This window comes from Chiloscyllium punctatum, chromosome 36 (genome assembly GCF_047496795.1).
Source record: "Chiloscyllium punctatum isolate Juve2018m chromosome 36, sChiPun1.3, whole genome shotgun sequence".
Lineage (NCBI taxonomy): Eukaryota > Metazoa > Chordata > Chondrichthyes > Orectolobiformes > Hemiscylliidae > Chiloscyllium > Chiloscyllium punctatum.
This window is the reverse complement of record NC_092774.1, coordinates 65406975-65417089: the sequence shown is the minus strand read 5'-3', so window position 1 is coordinate 65417089 and position 10115 is coordinate 65406975. Positions and strand designations below refer to the sequence as shown.

Genomic DNA, 10115 nt, shown 5'->3' with positions numbered 1-10115 from the left:
AAGGCATTAGGCCTCCCGTGAGCTTGGAGCGCACCGATCGCGTGTCTGACTCCAAATCGGGAGGTTGCGTGTTCCAATCACGTCAGGCGCACTAAAGACCTCTTCTTACATTTCAAATTAAGAAAGGAGTACGTTCACTCCCTATATCTGTTGAGTCAAATCTTCTTTCTGGAAACTTTCGATCACACGTAAATCTTTGCTGTTCGTTTGATTTGTGAACACTGTGTCAGGGAGGTGGTGTGCCCATTGTTTGGGTAAATGCTCAGCTCCCCGCAATGTGAGAAGTAAAACACAAACTGTTCATCACGGGATTTAAACACAGCCGGTTCGTTCAGTTGGTGACTGCGCAGTGTGAATAACATACCGATATTTTTACAACATAATCTAGAGATTACCAGCTTTGTCTTTCAATCTATCAGGAGGTCCCAGCTCGTTCTGTCATAGCAGAGTGACAGCGAGTTCAGATAGAAATGGTTCCCACCAACAGCAAATTCTTTCCTCTCACTTGTCACAGTTAAAATTATCTTTATTCAACAGAAGGAGTGGAAACTACCATCTGACGGCCCCTCACAACATTAATGGTGAGCCTGAATTGTATAAACGGTGTTAGTAAAATCCAGTGGCGGACACTGATTTGGTTCAATCGATTTTTTTACCAAGCGTAATTCACCGAGAGGATGCTGCTGTGTGAAACAGCGTGCGGAATTACTGCAGGGCCTCCTGCACATGGGACACACCGCAACTTCACCAGTTTATTCCTATCTCGGAGAAGAGAGGTTTGATGATTCGGATCATAGCAGCCCGACAGAGAACAGGAGAAGAGCACTCAGACCTTCACAAGCTTGTCACCACAGCTGGGTCATCGTTACCCGTGTATCAGTATGGGATAGTAATCTACATCTACTGACTGGAAGCACAGCAAATTGGAGTGCTGGTGGGACTATCACACAGGAGAAAACGGCTTCGACCTATCAACTGGAGTGGCTCCCAATGCGCAACTCCGCTCACCTCAACTGAATAACTGTAAACAAATTACTCCGTGATTCAAAGGAATACTCCGTTTTGAATCTGCATTGTGTCATTTACCTTGGAGAATGATGTCAAAACACCTTCATTGCTGTGATGGAGTATCCTGTTGAGCAGAATATATCCGTTGTCAAATTTCCTACGTTTTCTTGGTCCAACTCCGATTTCACTCAGAATCACAAAATGTGTGACAGCGCAGACTGACGCCATGCAGCCCACCTTAGCTCTGCTGGTTCAACACAATATGTAAATAAGTGTCTCATTCTGTCGCCTTCTCCCTGTAAATCTGCACATTGTTACATTGAACATGCCCACCGAATTCCCTTTTGTGTCCATTGAATCTGCCTCTTTGTCACTGTCAGACAGCGACTTACTGACCCCACTTCCTGTGTGAAAACGGTCTTCCTAATGTCACTTTTACTTATTTCCCTGATGACTTTAAGTCTCTGCCTAATCGCTCTCGATCCTTTCAGGCCTGGGAGCATTTTCACTGCATTATTTCCTCTGTCTAAAACCCTCATGACGTGGAAAACTTCAATCAGATCAGCTTTCAGTCCTCTGTTCACCAAAGAGAGCTGCCCCAAACTTTCCAATCTCCCTTCATTGCTGACATTCCTCAGGACGGCTCCACTCACGTTAACCTGTTCAGCGCCGTCTGCAATTACTTCACTTCCCCGCTTCCTGAAGTATCACTCTCAGAATTGAGCGTAATACAGGTGGAGGATTCATTCAGACTCGGATTGCGCGGGCGAAAAATCTGCAATACTTGTTCTCACTTTCAACACGTGTTTCCCTTCGCCGTGTTCACTGCAATGGCATCTCTGCACGTCCCGAATTCAGGCAGTCCGATCTTATTTAACGAAGAGGCTTTTTGTGAAAATTGATCGGGCATTTTTGCTCAGGTCGTTTTAAGGAATGATGGCTCGCCTGAATTTGGAACCCGGAAACTCTCACACGTCTGCATTCGTTGGAAGACCCAAAGCTAGAATCATATCCCAGACTAACGAGCCATCAGCCATGGGTGCAGCCACCTCCTGAAGCAGCTGAGACTTGCTCAGTACGAAACACATTGTGCATTGCTCCCAGAAACGCAAGCAGCGAAGAGTTTCAAGAAAATCCGCTTCTCAATCTGTCTCCCTGCTCCCAGGACGCTGCTGTTTGTCCCGTCCCCAGGAACCGGGCTCTCTCCACTGGTGGATAATTGAACCATTTCGTTTCTACTTGCAAACTGTGCTGGTGGAAGGCAGAGCCCATTCACTCTTCTGCTCTCTCTTTCTCTCACTATTACGTGAGGTAGGATAAGTCAGTTACAGTCATGCATAGGAAATGGGTAACTTTGAACTTGTTCCAAAAGTCTTGTTAACGGAGAGATAGAAAGATGCTGCGCTGTCAGGACAGAGAGAAATGGACACCGGAGACTCATCCCTCAGGTAAATTGATATGAGTGCATTTTTGTGCAGCCTGCTTGGTGTTCAGAATTTGTCTTGACACAGCAATCCTTCAAAGAGTTTTGTTGCACGGGCGTTGGTTTCTTTACTGCAGGAAATGGACTAAAACAGCAAGTCATGTGTTTCAATTTCACCGGTTCATTGCCATCTGAGAGAAGAAGTTTCACACGAGATCAGGACACACCGACAGAGAACAGGACAAGACAACTCAGAGCTCCACAAGGGTGCCAGCGCAACTGTGTAAATTTGATTTGTGTATCGATGTGATATATTGAGCTCAGATACCCGAAGTTTTGGGAAGCAGATGACAAGGCAAGGAACAGAACAGAGCGCCGTTATACGGGAAAGCTGCTAAAGACGACATTGAGTGAATAGGAGAAAATGGTTTTGCTTCTGGGTTATGATCCCAGCATGCACCCGCTGTGCCATTCTCCTGCATTGCAGTTGTCATGTGCTGTGGTGCAGACATATTGTCGATGTGCAAGTATAAACTCAGAGAGCAATGTACACTCGAGACTCTGAGCCAGCTGAAGCTTTCTCAGTGTGAAATACTTTCCACTTTGCTCCAAGAATTGCAAGCAGCAAAGCGTTTCCAGAACATCTACTTGTCATTCTGTCCCCGAGACGCTGATGTTTGACTCATCCCCAGGAACTGTACTCTCCACTGGCGGATAATTAAGCCAATTTGTTTCTACTTGCACGCTTTTCTGGAGGGAGGGAAGAGTCCATTCGCTCTTTTGCTCTCTATCTCCCAATCCCTTCGGGTGAGAGGTATCACTTACACTAATGCGTGGGAAGTGAGTAACATTGATTATGAATTTTCTCCAAACGTCTGTTATCGGAGAGATAGAAAGATGCTGTGCTGGCGGGGCAGAGAGTAATGGACACCGAGGACTCTTCCCTCAAGTAAATTCATATGAGCACATTTTTGTGCAGCCTGCTTGGTGTTCAGAATTCGTCTTCACGCAGCAATCTTACGGAAAGTCTACTGCAAAGTGGGCATCGCTTACATCGCTGCAACCGCGCAGCAGTTAACATCTGAGCCCCAAGTGTCCCAGATGAAGAAAATCCGAGTGAAACCTTCACTCACTGAGAGTCATCCCCATGGCCCTGAGCTGAGGCGTTCCAACACGGAAGGGACGATTAAAAATGAACCAGTTTTGCTCCCTCAGCCTCTCTGTCCCAGAGACAGGCAGCAGGATGGCATAAACATGTAGCATCATTCTCCCGCTGAGAGAGGAATTTCATCCCATCGAGTCCACGGCGACTCTCTGACACTTGTCTCTCTCTGAGGTGATTCACAATCAGTGATATCTGTCCGAATACTAAGGGACTGTGTCTGAATGGTGATACAGTTTCTGACATGCAGATTGTCTTGTCATTCACGTCCGAACCGGCGAGGCGAATTACGGCAGAGAAGGCACGAAACCACAAGGTATGCGTCTCAGCTCATTGGCATCTCAGAGAAGTGGGTTTGCGATTCAGTTCATAGGAAACCTACGAAGAACAGGAGAAGACCACTCAGACCTCAAAAAGCACGTTACTTGAATGGTGTGAGGTTCGCGAGTGTTTCGGTACCATATGGGACATTCAGACACTCAAGAAGTAGGTGCAAAGGCAAGATACAGAACAGAGTACAGCACCATTACAAAAGGAAGCTGCTCAAGGAGACATCGAGCAACAGCAGAGGATGGTTTCAATCCATCGACGGCTGCGTTATGGGTCCAGCACGTTCCCGTTTTACACAGGTCCCTTCAGCCTTTCGTCTGGTGCGTGGCATGCACGTTCGAGACTGATGTCAAAGATCTCCACTGCTGTCGTGTAATATGCTGTTTCACAGACGTATGGAGGCTGTGTAAATATAAACTTGTTTTTCCACATTCTGTTGGTCGAACTGTGATTTCACTCTGAATCACAGCATGTGTTAAAGTGCAGACGGAGGCCATGCGGCCCACCTTCGCTCTGCTGGTTCGACGTTAGTCTCTATTCGTATCATTCTCTTGCCTTCTCTGTGTAAATCTGCACATTGTTACTTTAAACATGACCACCGAATTCCCGTTTTGCGTCAATTGAATCTGTCTCTTTGTCAATGTCAGATCGGGATTTGCTGACCCTAACCATTCCCTGTACGAAAGCGTTCTTCCTAATGTCACTTTTGGTTCTTTTCCCCTAATGACTTTAAAACACTGCCAAATCGTTGCCGATCCTTTCATGCGTGGGAGCATTTTAACTGCATTACTTTCTCTGTCTAGACTTCGCATGACTTGGAAAGCTTCATTCAGGCCAGATTTCAAACTTCTGTTCTCCGAGGAGAGCTGTCCTAATTTTCCAATCTGGCTTCACTGCTGACATTCCTTAAACACGGGACCACTGACGTCAACGCTATATTCCATCCATTCACTTGCTTGCTTCCTGCCCAATTCGTTCTCCAACGGAGTTTAGCGAAGATGCTTTTTGAGAAAATGAATCAGGCACTCGTGCACAAATCAGGAAACGCGGGCTCGTTTAGGATTTCAACCTGGGATGTCTCGCAGTGGAAAATGTAAAACGATAACCATACGCCTAGTCCAAGAAGCCGCACACGCTGCAAGTTGCCACTGCCGCTCCACGTCTTCAACCAGCTGAGTCTTGCTCAGTGTGAAATACATTTGACATTGCTCTGAGAATTGCAAGCGGCAAAGAGTTTCCAGAACAGCTGCTTCTCATTCTGTCTCCCTGCTGCTGTTTGTCCCGGCCCCAGGAACCGAGCCCTCTCGACTGGCAGAAAGTTGAACCATTTTGTTTCTAAACTTGTCTCTGACACCGGATTGCCCAGTGACAAGCATTGCACTCCTCAACATAGGGTACAGAAAACAACAGAAGACCACTTAGACCTCCACGAGGGTGTCATCTCAACTGTGCACATTGGGCCAGTATATCAATGTGAAATATTTATGTCGAAGTTTTTTTGGGAAAGAGATGAGAAGGCGAGGTGCAGAACAGTGCGCCGTCTTCCGGGAAAGCTGCAAAAACGACATTGACTGAATAGGGGAGATGGTTTCCCTTCTGGGTGATGCTCCAATCACGCACCCGCAGACAGATCACCGTCGTGCAAATATAAACTCAGTCTAAATTCCCACATTCTGTTTTTTCGAACTGTGATTTCTCCAAAAGCACAAAATTTCAACACTCGCAAAATTCAAACGTTAACAAAGTGCTCATATATATATTTAGCGAACACCTGGAAGAAATTTGAGAGCTCTTGAACTTTAAGTGGAACGAAGGGAAGCTTGCCTCGAGGCTGTGTAATGTGGAGATGTGTTCCCCATGTTAACTGATAGTGGTTGACCATCTCAGTGCTTCCCGATGCAGGGTTGCCCTGACCCACAGGACAGTTTGATAAATTGTCCCGGGGGATTCCAGCCGTACCGTGACGTCATAGGGCGAGACCCCGCTGATGGCATGCAGCTGCTGTGACACAATAATGAGGCTGGCCCCGGAACATGAATACGAATTAGTTCGTGAGTCACGTGGCACTGAATCATTCGATGGAACGTTCTTTCAACTTTACGGATTTATATATGAGAGGAGGGAAATGGGCAGGGCTTACACCTCGGGTCCACTCTTCCTTCACTCGCAACACCCCACACCCACCTCCCATTGTCCCAAGGCACTTTCCCCTGCAATCACCGAATGTGTAACACCTGCCCATTTACCTGCTCCCTCCTGAATATTCAAGGACTCGAACAGAACGTCCAGGTAAAGCAGCACTTTACCTGCACATTGGCCACAAACTAGTCTACTGCATTCGTTGCTCACAGTGTGGTTTCCCCAACGTAGCATGAAGCATAAACTGGGTGGCTGCTTCGCAGAACAGCTGGGTTCTGCCCGCAAAAAAAGGCCTTGCGCTTCTGATTGCCTGTCACTTTAACACGCCACCCTGTTCCCTGGCCAACATCTCTGTCTCAGGCATGCAGCAGTGTTCCAGCAAAGCTATGCTCCTGGTGGAAGACCAACGCCTCAGTTTCCACTTGGAGATCCTATAGCTCTCCGTCTTCAACATCGAGTTCAATATTGTTTGGACCCGAACTGCCCCATGCCCTTGACCCCTACCTCACCCACACGAGGCCTTGTTATCACATAGTCTGCTGTTACACACGACTTATTGTTAGCCAGGAACAGTCTCTATTGACAGTTACTCACCCTCCTGCACAGATCGCTATTCAATCCTTTGTCCCTCCAATGTTCTCCCTCTGACCTTGCAGCAAAGAGACCAATGTGGACTGATATCCCTGAGCCAGCTGTTTGTCCCATCTCCAGGAACAGGGCCCTCTCCACTGGTGGATAATTAAACTATTTTGCTGTTGCGCTGATGTGAGGAGACTGTGTAAATATAAACTTTTTCTAAATACCCACCTTCCGTTGGTCGGACTGTGAGTTCACTCTGAATCACAACACGGGTCACAGCGCATTTGGAGGCCCACCTTAGCTCTGCTGGTTCTACACAGCAAGTAAATGAGAGTCTCTATTCGTATAATTCTCTTGCCTTCTCCCTGTAAATCTACACATTGTTACTTTGAACATGACCACCGAATTCCCTTTTGTGTTCTTGAATCTGCCTCCTTGTCACGGTCAGACAGGGATTTACGGATCCGAACCACTCCCTGTGCGAAAATGTTCTTCCTAATGTTACTTATTTTCCAAATGCCTTGAAATCTCTGCCAATTTTTTTGGGAAATTGAAAGGATTCTCATTCCCGCACATGACGCTGAATTGATTTAATTTCGAACGTAAAGGACTGCGGATGCTGAGAATCTGAGACAGAAAGAGGAACTGCTGGAGAAACTCGGCAGGTTTGGCAGTGCCTGTGGGAGAAAACAGAATTCTGAAATATTGTCTCTGATTCTCTTTCCACCGATGGTGCCTGACCTGCTGAGTTGCTCCTGCAATTTCTGTTTTTGTTTTTAACTGAAAGTTCATTTCATCTTTCGGGATGAAACAACCAGACTCGGCATGTGCAGATATTTAACCTTTCCAAACCAGTGAAGTGATTGGATTCAAACAAACTCTGCAATGATTCACTTTTTCTCAGCTCCAGAGGCAGAGAGACCTGGGAAATGAATCTGTCAGTGTGGTTCTTTATTCGTGGGTCGAGTGGTTAATACGATGGATTTGAGATTGATTGCGGTTTCCCCACGAGGTTGTGAATCTTGCCGACTCGAGTTGAGAAATGTCGTCAAAAAAAAGGAAGACTGTTCCCCGGTTTCTTCTTTAAGATTCAAATCAGTGGAGGGGTCGGAAATCTGCAACCCACTGCCAGTCAGGGTGGAACAAGCAGATACCCACAGAGCTGCTTTTGAGGCTCAGAGCCAAGTATTTGGAAATGAGACTAGAACAGTGTGTGGCGTGAAGTCATGATCGAAGTTAAGCAGGCACCTGAGGACAAAGGTGTTTTATTTGCCAGTGAAAGATACTGCTGCACAAAGTTGGGACTATGGAAGGGAAGCAGTGGTGGTGATTATCTTTGGCTGTTCCTCTTGTGAATGTTCCCATTGCTGCGCATGTCCGTGTTAACGTCTGAACTCTGCAGCATGGTGGCGTTCGATACGCACAGGGCCAGCGGCGCAATGGATACGCATCTGACTCCACCTACCTGTTTGAAATGCAGCTCAAAGCTTCTTCACACACCCCAATTAATCTTTCTCATTGTCCTGAAGCCGGCATTCGGTTTGAATTCCCGATCTGCGGGAATGAGAATCTTTTCACTGTCTCGCGTCAGTAAGTGTGTGAGAACATCAGAGTCAAGTCACAGCGCTGTCAGAGGAGGGGAAGCTGAAATAGCCCCACACGCTGCTCATGCGCACATTTCCCTTTCCCCAACTCACCGCCCCAAACACTGCGGCTCTTGGGAGTGGAAAGGGAACAAACACCAAAACCCAGTCTCAGCTTTGTAAATCTTCAGGAAATAAGAAAACTGTTCATCCCTTCGGGTCTTCCATCCTGGGCTGACAGTGTTGATTTTAAATGGCTGTCCAGTCAGTGTCGATTCGTTTTAGCTGAAAAAATCTTCCTTATCTCATCCCAGCATTTCTTGCCACAGAGAACTGTGCGGCAGAGTTCAAGTATATACTTCCTTGTATGGTATTTTGTAAATAACATTCGTTCGCCGGTTGTTTGGATCGTGTATTTCAAGTTCATTAGCCGCTGTTTAAGTGTGTTGGTAAGTTTGTGGGCGACCATGATGCTGAGAGGGTTAAGTTTTCTGGACATCATTTCTCAGATGTCTTTAATGTAAAGTAATGTGCTTGGGTTTCTGCAGACGTTGTGTCTGCTTGTGTCAGTTTGTTGATGTGCAGAGTTGGAGGGGGGGTTGATATTTTGGGCCATAGGGCGATGGGGTTGTTTGGTGCGGGTGTCCTGGAGATGTTCCCTCAAGCGCTGTGACTTGACTCTGCGAGGAGTCTCCAGTGTCCCCAATGGAGAGGGGACCGCATCGGGAGCAATGGATACAAGAAATGACAATGTTGGATGGACAGGTGAAAGCCTGCGAACTACCGCGGCCCAGGTTCGATTTCCGGCCAGCAACGTAATTTTCAGTAGAGCTGAAAGCTTTTGCCCGTGTCTCCCTGGTGGTCTAGTGGTTAGGATTCGGCGCTTTCACCGCCGCGGCCCGGGTTCGATTCCCGGTCAGGGAAGCCATTTTCTCAGAGTTTATAGGCTACCCGGACTTCTTAAATATGCTGTTCAGTTTTTTTTATTTATCTTCGTCGTTCCTGGGTGCTGCAGTGTGTAGTGGCTCGTTGAAATAGCGTCCTGATTCAGATTTGTTTGTATGTTTAGGGATGATTGCTTCTGCAGTTCTTGCATCGCGTGCATTGTTTTCCTGTAGACGCTGTTTTGAATTCCCCATTGACTGTTCGCTCTCCTGTGACATCTCGAAATGGCACTTTGTTGTTGTTCTCCTCTTTTGTGAATTTTATGCCAGTAAGGATATTGTTGATGGTGTTGTCAGTTTCTTCAAATTTGTTTCATTTTTTGATGACAAAAGTGTCATCGCTCTAGCGGACCCAAAGTTTGGGTTGGATCGTTGGAAGGGCTGTTTGTTCGAGTCTTTGCATTATTGCTTCTGCTAGGAATCCTGATACTGGTGGTTTCATGGGTGTTCCTATGATATGTTTGTAGGGCTTGTTACTGAATATGAAGTGGGTGGTAAGGCACAGTTCCACGAGGTTGACAGTGTTATCTTTGCTGATGAAGTTGGTGCTGTGTTTGTGTCTTTGTTTCTTCCAATAGTGTCTTCAGTTTTCTTTGGCCACGTTGATGTTAATGGATGTGAACAGGGCTGTTATGTCAAAGGACATCATTATTCCATCCTCTTCTATCTTAGTGTCTTTGATGTTCAGGAATTCTTGGATGGAGTAAATGGAGTGGCGTGAATCTTCGACTTGGTGTTTTAGTCTTCAGTGGAGGCCTTTGACTAGTCTGCATATTGGTGTTCCAAGTAGTGAGACTATGGCCTGAGGCGGGGCTCCTGGTTTGAAGAGGAGGAGAACGACAAAAAAAGTGCCATTCTGAGATGTCACAGTAGAGCGAACAGTCAATGGGGAATTTCAAACGAGCGTCGACAGAAAAACAACACACACAAACCAAGTACTGAATTAC

General features: G+C 46.6%; 1 non-coding gene across 1 annotated transcript; it reads left to right on the top strand.

The window, feature by feature from the left end:
• The first annotated feature begins 9076 nt into the window (after positions 1 to 9076).
• Positions 9077 to 9148, top strand: trnae-uuc (transfer RNA glutamic acid (anticodon UUC)). Its single transcript has one exon. It is a non-coding gene; the product is annotated as a tRNA-Glu (tRNA).
• The last annotated feature ends 967 nt before the right edge of the window (positions 9149 to 10115 follow it).